Source organism: Fistularia commersonii, chromosome 3 (assembly GCF_037954325.1).
Source record: "Fistularia commersonii isolate RoL2024-O1a breed Wild chromosome 3, RoL_Fcom_v1.0, whole genome shotgun sequence".
Lineage (NCBI taxonomy): Eukaryota > Metazoa > Chordata > Actinopteri > Syngnathiformes > Fistulariidae > Fistularia > Fistularia commersonii.
The window spans coordinates 12,522,834-12,538,463 of NC_141286.1; the positions used below are offsets into that span (position 1 = coordinate 12,522,834).

Here is a 15,630-nt window from a genome sequence, read left to right on the forward strand (position 1 = left end):
ATATCACATGGAAAATCAATATGATAATTTCAGTATTTAGTATTTTTTTAGTTGCCTTAAAATGTTTAAGTATCCCATATTTTTAGATGTTTCCCTCTTAACTGGAAAGAGGCTCTAAAACACATTACAGCTAAGTTAAAGAAGGTGCAAGAATGTGATTTTCACTCACACAGTGTTGATATTTCTGCAAATAATGTCTTCAGCAGAAGTGACCCAGTACACACTGTTGTTAGTAAAACTTAGTGTTGATAGAGATCTTGCTACAGGCAGCATGGTGTGAAAATTATCAAATTCAGTCTAATTATAAAAACAGAACAAAATGCCCCTTTTAAAAGAGTATGACCTTGTGCTGTTTATTTAGAAATCTGCTCTCTTAACATTGTGATTTTGTTCCTCATATCTTTGACCATTCAACAAAATCTGTGTGTGTGTGTGTGTGTGTGTGTGTGTGTGTGTGTGTGTGTGTGTGTGTGTGTGTGTGTGTGTGTGTGTGTGTGTGTGTGTGTGTGGGTGAGTGTGCATTTGGCTATGTGGGGGTGGCTGCTGCAAGCTCAAGTATGTCAGTATGCAAATAGAATAAAACATCGAAAAAGTTCTCTTTTGTCTTTGTAAGAAAAAAAGATTTTTCAATGTGTGAGAGATGTGCTGTGCTTTCAGATTATGGAGGTCAGGTGGAAAAAAACCTGTAGCATGCTGGAAATAACAAAACTGATCATCTTTTGGGTCAAACTGATCAGATGAGAAAAGGCATGAGTTATTTTGCAACAAAAAATGTCGAGGTGCTTTCTCTTCATAGAAAGGGAACTAAAAAATTAAGATTCTCAGAGAATATCTGCATTAATGTACTCAGCCTTTTAATGTGCTTGTCTTTTGCTTGTGCTTAACATTTTCAAACCAGGTCACCGTGATGTTGAGGTAATGAAACTTGAAACACTAAATGAAATGAAATAAATGAAACTAGATACAACATGACACCCTCCTTGGCAGACGTGTTTGCTCACTCTGCAGCCGCATGTCAGCTTTTTTCAATTAGAAAACTCCTTCTGCCATCAGACTCTGAAGCAGCTGACACTCATTCTTCTTGCACATGTAACTACTGCCCATTTAAACTGCACTCATCCTTGCACCTGCATTGTGACTTGCACACCAAACTGCACTCAAATGTCTTATTGCACTGCCACTGTTGTATTGCACTGTTCATATTCATATCTATAATCATGTGCATATTAAAATGCATATTTTATTGCACTGAAAAATGAATGAATACCCCAAACTTATAACCATATATACATACATAAGCTAAAACCTGATGAAGTCCTACCCTTTGTTTGAAATTATTAAATAATAGACAGGACTAACCTCTGACATCAATTGCCTTTTGCAGGGGGGCCATAAACAACCGAAATCTAACAGTAATGCATTCAAATAAAGGCAAAACAAAAATAAAAAGACAAACATGTATCTGCTGGCTATTACACACAAAAAAAATGAACAAAATACCAACATTTGTAATTTTCCTCTTATTATAATAATAGGGGATAACCTTGACCACATTGAGATTGTGAGAAGCTGAAGTTCTGATGTATATAAATTTGAATTCAGCAAATAAAATAGAGATTGCATCTGATCCCTGCACTTTGCTTGTAGTTTGTCAGTTTCTTAAAATTCTTCAAGAAAATGTCCCTCTACAATACAGTGAATTTAAGGGATCAAAAGGCCAGGCAGAAATAATGTGTAAAACAAATAGCATTTCATCTTATTTTCTCATTTTTTAATATTTCAAAGATTTCTTAATCACAAACACAGACACAGGTTTTGTTGAATGGTCAAAGATATAAGGAGGAAATCACACCACAGCAACCAAGCAATGTTTTCATGTGTCTCAAGGTTTTTGTTCCACTTGCCAGCCTGCTCACTGACCCCCACGTGTGTGTTTGACCCCTCAACTCCCCCTCAGGAGGCAGGGCCTTCTCTCTAATATACAAACACACTCACGCACACACACACACACACACACACACACACACACACACACACACACACACACACACACACACACACACACACACACACACACACACACACACACACAGAGGCACAGATTCATTGCTTCAGTGTGTGGATTTAGTTGTGCATTGTGACTCCAGTCAAGCTTGTGGTTGTCCTTAGTAACAGATAAAAGGATGCATCAATTTCTTCAAATGCTGAAACCACAACCAACACACATGCATACACATACACATGCACATATACACACAACCTGAGCCAATGAGTCACCAGCTTAGCACTTGAGCCTCTCTCATAGAGATTGACAATTCAGAGAGAAAGCCTGAAGAAACAGACACACACACAAAAAGACACCATCCTCAACCTCCTACTTATTGTGATCTGCTGGCCAGCATCTGCTCACTGTCAACAATGTTGCCTCCTATTTCTACATCTATCAGTCACATTTCACTGCACGAAGTGATGGGGAAGCATCATGTCAGTAAACCATAAGCTTCTCGCTTCCCACAGTAACCATGAGAGCATCTTGACCTCTCTCCCCTCATGTCCCCTGGAGGTGGACCTAAACACCATGTCTTTCAGCAGACTGGTAATCTGGATGGGTGTGTGGCTGCTAGACTCCTTGATGCAGACATCAGCTCAGCAAACATCTCCTTGTGGGCTGAGGGCAAAATCTGCCAGTTTGTAACGCAAAATCTGAACTAAAGGGTAAATCCTTCCCCTTGACTGTGTATGCAGCTCGACGGAAATTCAGCAATACTTGGAAGGTGGATATGTGGATGCTATACTAATTTCAATTGACAAGTCTTTCTCTTGTCGGACAGAGACAGTTTGTTGCAAGTCTTTATTTCTAAATAATATTTCCTACTGATGCCTGTTGCAACTTGTTAGGTATGATAAGAGTGTTAGGAGAAGCAGTTACTGCTCCAAAAAGCAATTAATCTTTATCAATTTGTGCCTTGAGGCATTTATTTTTGGTGGTGGGGATAAGAAAAACATGGGTAAAATCACAGATCAAGACACATAGCAATAGGAGATACAATGTGGGAAAATACAAATTAATATTATTAGAATTCTTTATTCTAAGTAACTTGACAAGGCCATGTCTGTGTAATGGGCTAAGGCCTTTTTTCAGACTAAATACTTTTTTTTTATTTCACTGAAACCTCTTTGCTGATTTTGTTGTTCCTTTTTGGTGGGAAATCACATACCATTAGGACTTTAAAGCAAATGATTCTTACTGTAGATAGATAGATAGATAGATAGATAGATAGATAGATAGATAGATAGATAGATAGATAGATAGATAGATAGATAGATAGATAGATAGATAGATAGATAGATAGATAGATAGATAGATAGATAGATAGATAGATAGATAGATAGCATTTTTCATACTTTCGGTACAATCAAACACATGGAAAATCCCCATAGGCCCAAATCCCCATTTCCCCTATATCTGTGTTTGATTCTTATTGGAAAAATAGCCTGAGTCAAATAAAAGCTGTGTCAAAATTATGTTAGAGGTAAAAAGCCCATCTCTTTTCAGATGTATAATTCACCTAATTTAGCAGGTATTCTGTATGGGGTGGCGCAGGACTGGACGTGGGTGGTTTGAGGAGGGAGACCTTGCCATGACAGGGAAAATGTCATGGTAAGATAAACAGCGGCTGAGGCTGAAGATGCCGGGACTACCAGGACACTAGCCTCATATTTTTCTTTTCAAACCATGGGAAAAAAATAACTTTCTTGAAAAACTTACAAGAGATGTTTATTACACTCAGAGGCATCCCAGTTTGATCCATTTCCCATGACCGTTTGCTCATGTCTTGCAAATGTTCAGTTTTTCATGTTTTTTTTTTGTGTGTGTTGGGGTGAGATAAATATGTTTGCTATTTTGGCAACGTGGGCTTTTATTTATTTATTTATTTATTTATTTATTTATTTATTTACATTGAGTCATCTATTTCCCAGTGTTGACAGATTCCTGTCTTAATGATACAAAATTATTTTTTGTTGACTTTTCGGTGATCAGTTGTTAATTTCTTTTAATGTTTCCCCACTCACTTCCAGCTAAACTCAGGCCATTCTGCTGATGGCATTTTAACATTGAGCATCTGTACCAAATTCGGAAAAAAATACATTGTTACCTTGCATTTCTTACATTTCCCACTTTGCGCTTAGTTTCTCCCTCCTCATAGTCTAAGAGAGGAGGGCAGGATGACTGGGAGATGACCTCTTGTGCACACCTTCAACATAATTAACATAAGCCGACCGTTCCAATTTAAGAAGCTCATTAATGAAACAGATACATCACAGCATGCAGCATTTCTTTGTGTTCATACAGGATGTAAAGCTGGCAGTTTCATCATTTGTGATGGCTTGTTCAGAATACTTATTGGTGAAAATAGACATGTTTTAATTGGTAAGCCCTTGTCAGTTCATGAATAAATATTGATCTGAAATTATGTTCAAGTTTTCTCCACCTGCTGTACTATCAAAATGCACCATCAAAACACAAAGTAATGATTGTAGAGTGGAAAACCAATTATTTAGAAAGTGAGAAGTAATTTATTTATTTATATTTTTATTTATTATATGGTAATTCTGGTGATCTTCATTTTTCCACACTACATATTATAGATTTTGTCTTTGTCAAAGCTTATACTGTATAACATATATACAATTTTTTTTCTTGAATGTCAACACAATATGCTTGATATACTGTTCAACATTAATTTTATATGGAGGTTAGTTGTATATTAGCAACCCTATAAAACCTATTTAGGCTCCAAGGAAAATCTGGGTCCTTTTTAATGTTCTCTGTATGTTGATGAAAATTAAAACTACCATATCCTAAAATGAAAATAGTTTCATGTATTTAAGAAACTCCTTTTCTCTTCTGAATTCCCCCCTCTCCACACACTAACCACCACCACCACCATTTTTCAGTAATGTTGTACACCAAAAGAACTCATATTTGAAATGTGAACATCCCTGTGTATTTAAATGTTTCAGTTTATGAATAATAACTAGGTATGGGGATGACAATTTTGGATGGGTGAAAAATATGTTTGGACAATTACGGCCTGTTAAATGTCTCGACATTTCACCTCTCATCCAAAAGGCCTCTTTTAAGTTTTGAACTTGTTTGTTTCCTACTTGATGGGTCAATCAAGATGGATCAAGATTGATCAATTGTGTTTTCCATGAGACAAAAGAAATGTCAAAAATATTAATTCTATCAACTTTGTCAAGCGAAAAGTAAACTTCACATAAATTATTTTCAGACTCATTAACATGGTAACCTTGTCAGAAGCACAATTAAACATAAGTGAACAGAAAGCAGAGTCTAAAAAAGCCTTATTATCCTTTGTTGAGCACTTACCAACATTACACTGTTTTTTACCAACCATGCCATTATAAATATAGCAACACTTTACTTTAGTAAAACCTTCATATTGTACATATTCTATGTACCATCGCCCCATGACTAATTAGCAGTTATCAAATCATGAAGTAATGAACAACACTTTTTAGTGTCATTGGGTCAACGTAAGGATGCTTGTAGAAAAATACTTAATTATATATAATTTTAAAGGCATTATTAATTAAACAAAATGAATGTTTTACATTATTAACATGTGAACAAATCTTAACTATTTCCAGATAATTATACAATTTTGAATGAGATGAAGAGCACAGAAAAAGAAAAATAAGAAATTTGGCATTTTGGACAGTACTTTATAATTAACTCATATCTAATAAAGCACCACTGAAACGAGAAACCTGTTTTTAAAAACAGGATAGTAATCATTATGCCTTCCATTATACAGGAGGAAAAAGGGTTTGAATTTAATTGAATGCAATAATTTATGTTACGACTAAGTCTTAGATTACTTGTTGGTCTACTCAGTCCATACATCATTGTCTGTTACATGCTAACTTAATATTTATCAAATGTCAAATAATGTTTTGGCTTTTGTTAGATACAAGCCAGTATCAGTCACAAAAAGTCAAGCATAAAAAATGTAAGTACAGATACAAATCTGTTCTTTTTAGTTGTATACTAATGATCAAATGATTTTATTTTCATATTTTTTTAATTTAATTGGGTAGATCCTTTGTAATTCTCTCATTACCTTTTAGAACCAGATATAAGCATTGACTTTTACATATTTCATTTCTTTAATATAAAAGTTTACCTTGAGAAAAGAACCATAATTTGTAGCCAACTTTTAACACACTTATTTGCTGATCAATGTTAATCATTTCCATAGATCATGTGTTACTTCATCAAGGTTAATATTTGCTTTACTATAAAATACATATTAGCTAAACTTTAATTGATGGTAATTGTTGTTTGGCCACTTAAGTGAGAATTAATAGAAGGCTTTCTAATACTAAACTATTTGATATTAATATTAAACCTCCTTTTTTAACACAATAATTATTCATTATGCTTTATCAAAGATACATAATGACAATGTTACAACAGGCTAACAAGGCCTAACTACCCCCAGAATATATTGATCATTCAATGTTAACAATCATTAATATAGACCCATTATATATGCATATATGTAACAACTGGTTTGAGAGAAACTTGCAGTCACTGAAAGTAGAGACATTCATCTGCACCGTGCATTAAATAAATAAATAAATCTGATGCAGGGGTCTTTACTTTATTTAAAGTAGAGCCCCCTGGGGCTCTTAGAGTAGTCCTGGCGTGTGTGTGTGTGTGTGTGTGTGTGTATGTGTGTGTGTGTGTGTGTGTGTGTGTGTGTGTGTGTGTGTGTGTGTGTGTGTGTGTGTGTGTCCCCACATACACATATATACACTTTCTTTATTTTTTTTGGTGTTGTTGCCCATGAAGTACAATATCTGAGTATCTGAGTGTAATTGCCTGCAGTCTTCCCTAATGACTCATGCATGTGTGTCTGGCCTTCAGCGTTCTCATTAACATCACTGGACACTGTATACTATATAACTGCATGTGCATGTGCATGTGCATGTGCATGTGCATGTGCATGTGCATGTGCATGTGGATGTGGATGTGGATGTGGATGTGCATGTGCATGTGCATGTGCATGTGCATGTGCATGTGCATGTGCATGTGCATGTGCATGTGTAGGAATGTGTTGGTGTCTGTGTGCCAGAATAGTCCGGCTTAGATGTCCAGTGATGTCATCTCATCTTTGCCTAACTAACCTTGAGGCTTTGTGTCTATATACCTATACAGAGGTGTCAGACAATCCGTCATACTCTGAGTATCACCTTTATCTGTTCACAATATTTTATTCATTTTCAAATGTTAAGTAAAAATTTATTGCTGGTTTGTATCTTAGCCTCAGATGTTGGCACTGGACAGTAAAGCTGAGTGCAACCTCCATGTTTGTGTGTGGTAAACAGGCTGGTTTGCTTGGTGGAAGGAGGAATTTCCCCCAGCAGTCCCCATCAGTAATAGTGCTTGTAATGAGCTGCAGCTGTCAGCATGGTTTCCACACACACACACACACACACACACACACACACACACACACACACACACACACACACACACACACAAATGCAGAGGATAGGGAGGAAGTAGTGAGTCACTCAGTAGTGAGGGCACCATTACACTGTACATTCACAAACAGTGTAACTGATCAAACTTACTGAAAATGTAATCTCTCAGGCATGGTGGTGCACTGGTTAATGTTAGAGTTTCACAGCACAAAGGCCACTGGTTCAATTCCTTCAGGGATCCTGGAGAGCTTGCTTTTTCTGTGTGTGTTTCCTCCAAGTTTTTGAATTTCCCGTCCACAGTCCAAAAACATCCAGAGGTTATTTTGAAAACAGCATATAAATAAATAAAAAAATACACAGCCATTTTATAGAGATGGCATAATCATAAAAAAATTCACAATAATTCCTATTTACTGAACAATTAGGATTTTATATGTTATTGAGGATATATTTATGAAGTGATATTCATCAACGTACTATACATACAAGACAAAGAAAGAGTAGGGGAAACAATAAAAACATTAAAATGTGAGAATCATTCATTGTCTATTCGGCTAAGTCAGGGATCTGGTGGAGTAAGAGGTTTCCAGATGGCCTACTGAATGATTTGGACCATGATAATTAAAAGATGAATAAACAGATAAAAATATAAACTGGATTTCCTAATGTCTTTCATTGACTATCATTATAATTGTATTACAATTGCAATTAATTAATGATAATCATTAAAACACACCCAACTTCTTCTAAAGCTAATTTTCTGTGTTTTGTGTCTTTTTAAACTGTTGTGTTTTTCTTTAAGTTCAGACATGTAGAATAATTTGGTACAATTGGTTTAAAAAGCCAGGAAAGTTAAAAAAAAAAAACAACTAAAGTGTTATAAAATCAAACTTCTGTTCAGTCACAGGCCAAAAGTAATTCTTTTTGCCTTTCAAAAGATATTACCTCATTTTCAGCAAATCAGTCTTCTTAAGTTTAGTTGTTCTTTCAAGCCTTTTGTAAAACTACAACCAAATTTCAGATACTGCAATTTACATTTAAAAAACCCCCCTTCCTCCTCAATTGTTTCTAAAGAGTTGCCCTCAAGCAGGTGAATGTGACTGATCAAACTCCTCCAGAGGACCACTTCCGCCCTTGTTTATGATTAGTTTTTGAGGATGAGGTGTCAAAAAAAATCTGTTTTCCCTCACCCCCCGACTCCTGATGTAAAGGCAGGGGGCGTGTCTCACTTGGAGACTCATTTAGCTACACCAAGCATCCAATCAAATCTCTGATCTATCCGTCTATCCATCTATCTGGTTTTCCTCATATGTATGTGTTAACCTCTGTATAAAAAAAAAAACAACTCATCTTGTTATAATGACAGTTATGAATTTCAATTAAAAAAGGACAAAAGTACAAATGAGATTGTGTGTTTTTTCCTTTATTACAATCTTGTTGATATTGACATTAATACACCATGTCATATATTTATCCATGCATTTGTCATCATTCACAGTAAGATCATGGCATCATCCTCTCCTTAAAACTCAACAATAGTGCCTCATTTATAGCACTAACAACTGCACATAATATCTCATCGTTATGTTTTATTACAACAGAAGTTTACGATTTCCTTTGCACCTTCTTTCTGACCTGTGTTTTTTCAGCCGCTGAAAACTTTCACCTTTCTGCAAATTTTACAACTTGTTTGTTTTACAGCCTCTGATGTTTGATAAAAAAGTGTTGTATGAATTGAAATATAATTATTGTAGGTGTGCTGTAAAAACAGTATCAATAGCCATTTCTTGTGTGTCTTTATCATTTTTTGTCTTTATTTTCATATTAGCAGTGTTTTAATATCGTGTATCCTGTTAACTTATTTAGTGCTCTGTGTCTCGTTCTGCAGGGCAGGTATTCTACAGATAAATGCACTTGCAATTCATTAATTTGATCTATCTGAGTGTGACTGATACTGGATGTCTTTGGAACAAGTATCGCTATTCAGTAAGAATATCTGATTTTAATGCAGTCAGAAAATCTAGTAAAACTTTAAATAGTAAAACTTATCAATCAGGCAATATTATTGTTTCTTGATTGTATTCCTATTTATTATACATTTCCTGCCTAATTAGACATTTTTGCTGAATTTAAATTGAAATTTGACATTGAAAGTCAGACTGGCCTATTTTAATGTCGGAACAATGTTCATGAAGAGAATCAACTTCACATGAGGAAAACACCATCTTGATTTCAGAAAGATGTCAGCTTTACTTGACCAAGATGAAAACACGTAAAAGATATCACTTTGAGCATGTTAAAATATTTCAGTTTAGGAACATGATGTTATTAATGTAGCATCAAAAGATCTTGGGGGGAAGAGTTTATAACTGGTATCTGATAAAAAATTGAAAATGAAATATATGTTGAAAATAAAATCCGTAGCTGGACTGGAACATGGGTGGTGTGGTGGTGCAGTGATTAGCGCTTTGGCCTCATAACCCCAAGGATGACAAGGAGATCTTTCCGTGTGGAGTTTCCATGTTCTCCCTTTATCTGTGTGAGTTTTCTTCCAGGTTCTCGGGTTTCCTCCCACATCCCAAAAATGTGCAAGGTGTCCAAACGTGGAAAAAAAAATTGGAAAATTACTCCAAGTGAGTGAATGTCTTTCTTTGTATGTGGACCTGCGATTGACTGGCGACCAGTCCAGGGTGTGCCCCGCTACTCGCCCAATGACAGCTGGGATAGGATCCATCATCCTCCGCGACCCTGAGTGTATGATAAGCAGCAGTAGGATGGATGGAATTGAACACAACACTAAAAGATTATAACATATTGCCTAGACGTCAGTTTGCGAAAAGTCTTGTCATTTGGTTGCTTTACAATGCATCTTGAAATAACCCAGTATCAATGTCAACTGAATTACATTGCAAGCTATGTCCAACCTAATGTCAATATTGTAATATTGCAACAAATTTAGTGCCCAGATAAGAATGTAGGTACAAGAAAAGCAGATTTTAAAAAAATAAGCGATTTATGACACCATTCAAATGTTTATGTTCCATAAATTAACTCATGCCCTACCATTTATGCCCCACCACTCTCAAGGGAGGGGAACCCTTTAGACAGACAGCATCCATTTGTAAAATATGGTATGATGCCTCATTAAATCCAGTAATAAATATAAATGCATGATCCTTCTTTCATTTTTTGGACATTCTTATTAACTGTATCTGTGGATTTAAGTTTCTGCTATCTATTGATCTGTAGTCCTGTATTATTTCAACAAGACAGTATGCTATATAGCATGGTGTCTTGGAATAATCTAATTTCAGTAGGACAGGAGTCTGTTAATAATACCTTATTAAGTGGTCAATAGGAATAAAGATTAGTGCGGACAGTTACACACAAAACATGTTCTCATCGGGATGAAACATCCTGCCAGATTATCCTTTCTTTAAAGCCTTGCAAACATAGAACTTATACCTCCTGCAGAATACAAAAGAAAGTAATAAAAAGGGGGCACCTGGTGGAGGTGGGGAGGGAAGTGTGTTCGGACAGTCCGTGCCCCCATGACCTCTGCCAGTTTTTATCTCATTTCACTCTAACTTTGTAGATCAGACTTTAATTTTGAAGTGCAGACCCCGGGACAGTGATGAATAGGCTATATCAAGGAGGGCCTAAATTACCCCTCTCCCTTGTGGCCGTGCTGACCGCGAACAGAGGTGTGTGTGTGTGTGTGTGTGTGTGTGTGTGTGTGTGTGTGTGTGTGTGTGTGTGCGTGTGTGTGTGTGTGTGTGTGTGTGTGTGTGTGTGTGCCGTGACCTAGAAATAGCAGACAGAGAGAGAAAGAGGACTGGTCAGCACTTGCCCTCTCAACCCTGCTAGCTCTGCACCACCGGCCGGGAAAGGGTGAGGTTGGAGGAGCGAGGCTGGGGAGGCAGAGATCATCCATGCTGTCATTTCTAGCTAGGTACCATGTTTTTGGGTGGTGATGATTTAAGAAGTGAACCTCCATCTCCCTCACAGCTCACATGAAAACGATCTCTCGCTCACCCTCTCTCTCTGTCTCTCTCTCTCGATGTATGTATATATATATATATATGAATGTCTTTATTTTTGACTTCAAAAAGTTTATATGTAGATATGCACTCCTATATTCTACTAAATTTAATATAGTCCCACCAAGTTTCATTACAAGATTTATAATGAACCAAATAAAATGATACAATATTATACATACAGTGTGTTGCTGGTTTGAGGTCTTGGCTTAGGGAGGGTCAAAACTGGATAATAATATAACACAAAACTCTGTAATAAGTAGCTTTATCTTTCGTTATTTTGCATCTAGCTACATATAATTATAAAGATAGATAGATAGATAGATAGATAGATAGATAGATAGATAGATAGATAGATAGATAGATAGATAGATAGATAGATAAAAACGGAATACAAGTAGGATGCGGTGAAACGTGAAGCCGAATTTTAGGTAGCTGAGCACGAACTTTTTTATCCTTTCAACCCCCCGCACAGCTTTTAGGACTGCCCCCACCATCACCACCTTCACAACCCATCTTTATCCACTCTACTAGAAACCAATGTGCCGTGAAGCCGGTGCACTACGCCAACTCTCCGCACAACATGATCGTCGCGGGAAGAGGGAAGAGGGAAGGAAAAGAAATCACGGGTGGTGACCGAGTTCAGAGATAAATCACTAAAGTTGCACGGAAAGCCTCCTGGGTCCCGCGTGGAGTGCATATATTTACGTTCGTTTAATATATGGCGATGTGAAGAACCTCTACATTAATTGCACAAAGTCTGGAACGCATCTCTCCTGTCTAAATGTATCAACAGTAGATCTTAAATTATAATTAATATCAAACATTCCTGCATTTTTGAAAGGGGTGTCTTGTACTTGGTGAAAAATAGACTGAATATATAAAATGAAATGAAATACAAGATAAAGCAAAAATGGCAAAGACGAGTGACCCGTGCCGCGCTACACGCCAGTGGAGCTTCTGCAGCGCTGAGTTGCGCGGGAAGACTGTCTAGCGACCAGAAGCTCGTTCACACACACGCTCAAACGTTGAGGGGGGAGACAGACACAAACGTGCAAACGGGCGCACACGCGTAAAAGCGCACAGCAAATAACTGACCAATGTGAAATAAACAAGCGGTTGTGAAACCTGAACCTTATTTTTTGCAGCCTTTCACGCTCAACTCTTTCATTCAAATTCTCCAGTATTATCGTTTATTGTTCATTACATAATTTGCAAACACCCCGCCCTACCTCTCTCACCCCTGGTCCTCCGAGAAGCTGCGGCGCCGTATGCACTAATTCACTTCCAACTTACGAGTCGTAAAATGTCAAAACGGGAAGTTGGCTGCTTGAAGTGAAAGGATCCACACCATGCGAGGGACTTAAAGAATATCACGAATGTTTCACATTTAAGTAACTTTTTTTTCGCCCACGGTGGCGAACGCAGGAAAGGCGTCATTTGCATTGATTTTTTAGAATCAAGCTAGAATACTGTGCGGAAAATTATGTATTTAACGGATTGTTTTCAAATGGCCCGTTGTTTATCACCACAAGTTGTTATTCAAAGCAGTTACTATGTTGTTTGTAAAATTTAGCCCAAAGTGCTGAAAATATCCGCAGCGTTTAAGTGGGAAGCACAACAATACTAAAAGAGCAACTCTTTTGCGTAAAATAATAGTACTAAATTCATAAATCATATCGTTTGGTTCAGAAAATGCCCAGCAATAAGTTAATCAAACAGGAATTTGTAGGGATTCACGAAAAGCCCTGGACTTGAATTATTTTACGGCATGAACCACAAATTAACATCCTTGACTGGCGCTTTGAAACATGACGGATTGCTTTAGATTGGCTCAGTTTTACCAGTTCTACGTTTTACACATCTTCAAAAATCACACTTTTTACTTATTAAACAATTTGAGGGAAAATACTACAATATATAAAAAATACAGATTCCACGGCCACGGACTTATTTTCAATCTACACTTCTTTCTTCTTTTTTGCTAAAGATTCATCCCCTCTCTCTCCCGCTTTGCGTCTCGAATTAAGACAAAGTGCGCATGTTTGACATCAGTTTCAGGTAAAACTCTGGAAAACGTTTATCTCAGACCGAAATATCAGCTGTAAAAGGCAACGTGCCCCACCCGCGTTGCAGCTTCCAAAAATGCATATATTATTGAAATGATAAAATGCCGATTTGGCTAGAAATCATCCAAAAAATAGAAAAAAAATATTTTTCGACAACTGGCGCGCCCGCCAAGTTGCAAAAAATACGTAAAACCTCCACAATCTTTTGACAATCGAATAAAGACATTCGCGTCACGCTGTATGCGTTTTTATTTTCACGATGTTATGTGTTTTTAATTTCCACGATGTTATCGAATAAAGTCGCACTGATAGCGCTCCCGCGGAGCTTCGAACTTTACAGGCTCTTCTAGACACTGAATTACCGCGGTGAATTCGCCGGGACTCAAGCGTCAGGATGAAAAGGAAGTTTGAACAGTACGGGTTGGTTATGGAATAAAGTCCGCGCATGTTTTTTTTGGGGGGGGAAATACTAAGAGCTTGTGCCGAATGTGACCAGGGGTGCGCCTCTTTCAGTGAAGTTTATTCAAATGACACTATTATGTTTACGAAGAAGAAGGAAGAAAAATTCAGAAAAAGTTTGAAAGCAAAATGAAAAACACCAATCAGTGACAAAAATACATTTAACTCCACTCTTTTAAAAAGAGGGAGGAAAGAGTGTATGTGCGTGTGTTTAAGTATGTTAATCCATAGAAGTGTGGACTACGGTTTGTCAGCCTATATTTTTGATGACATGTGTCTGGCCAAGGCACAGAAATTAATATTTAAAGGGAGGGGGATAAATAAACCAAAGTGATCATGTAGTGAATGGATCTAAGAAAACTTCAAAAGAAAATAATAAAAATAATAAAAATATGAATATAAATAACAAAGTGCTAAATACTTTTTCCGTAAAAAAATCGACAACCAGATAGTGTTCCGGAGAAGAAGAAAAACAACAATCCTCGGACTCTAAGCCTGAAGGGTAATTGCCAAAGAAAAGCGCAGGGAGCTTTTTAAAGACGCGGGCCATGTCAGTCAGGCAGAGGAGAGAGAGACGAGCTCTCCATCGAGCGCGCGCGCATTGTGTGTGTTCGTGTGCGCATCGCGGTGGCGTAAGAGGGTGGGTGGGGTATTGTAGTATCGAAAGGAAGGAATGTGTGATGTGTTTATGGACGTGCGTGTGCGTGCGCGTGTGTGTGCGAGTGACACTGATGGATGCGCCGATGGAGACGGACAGATGCTTGGGCGGATCTAACGGCGCGCAGTGCTGGAGCGGCGCACACAGTCGCGGCGAGACTAGGGCGAAAACATCCTCGATCGGCGGCGAGTCACCGAATCACAGAACCTATCGCCCTCTCCCCCAACCCCTCGCCCCGCACCCGGCGAAACGGAAACCGCAGGTGTCCGGCGGAGACTCCCCATCGTGGAGCTGCGCGGAGACCCAGCGTGGACGATCGAGATCGCCTCTCGCTGCGGATCAGACGGAGCTGTTTCTCCGCGAAGGCGCAGCAGCGGCACATCTGGGGCAGAGAGAAAGACAACTCACCCTTACCAGCCGCCCCCCCCAACCCATCTCCAATCCTCTCACCACGACCCGTCGAGGATTATATCTGAAATCACAGGAGGGTATCGATCATCCTCAAACTTTTATTGAACAGTGAAAAAGAGCAGGCAGATTTTTAACTTACCTGTAAAGAACAGAAGAACTTCATCCATCTGCGGGATTTTTCCAAGTATCATTTCAACTTATATGTGTACATTTTTTTTTATTATTGGCTGTTCACCGATAACTCGGCCCGGGAGCGCGGTGTTTTCTGAGATACGCCTGATTCGTTGCGTGGCTGATTTAAATAGCTGCTATCGGAGCACTTAAAAAAGAGCGGCCAAGAAAGTGCTCCGGCGCTCCATCCAGGCTGCGTGCATGGGAGCAGCCTCCTCATCCGCCTCCTCCTCCTCCTCCTCCTCCTCCCCCACCGCCTCCTCCTCATGTACATTATTACAGCAAGGGAGACCTAATCAAGCAC

The 15,630-nt window shown here is 38.1% G+C and overlaps 1 long non-coding RNA gene across 1 annotated transcript; it reads right to left on the reverse strand.

Moving 5' to 3' along the window:
* Positions 1-8,920: 8,920 nt before the first annotated feature.
* LOC147235568 (uncharacterized) lies at positions 8,921-15,514 on the reverse strand. Its single transcript, XR_015104193.1, has 3 exons — positions 15,295-15,514; positions 15,153-15,216; positions 8,921-10,266 (listed from the first exon to the last, which is right to left on the reverse strand). It is a non-coding gene; the product is annotated as an uncharacterized LOC147235568 (long non-coding RNA).
* Between the last annotated feature and the right edge of the window lie 116 nt (positions 15,515-15,630).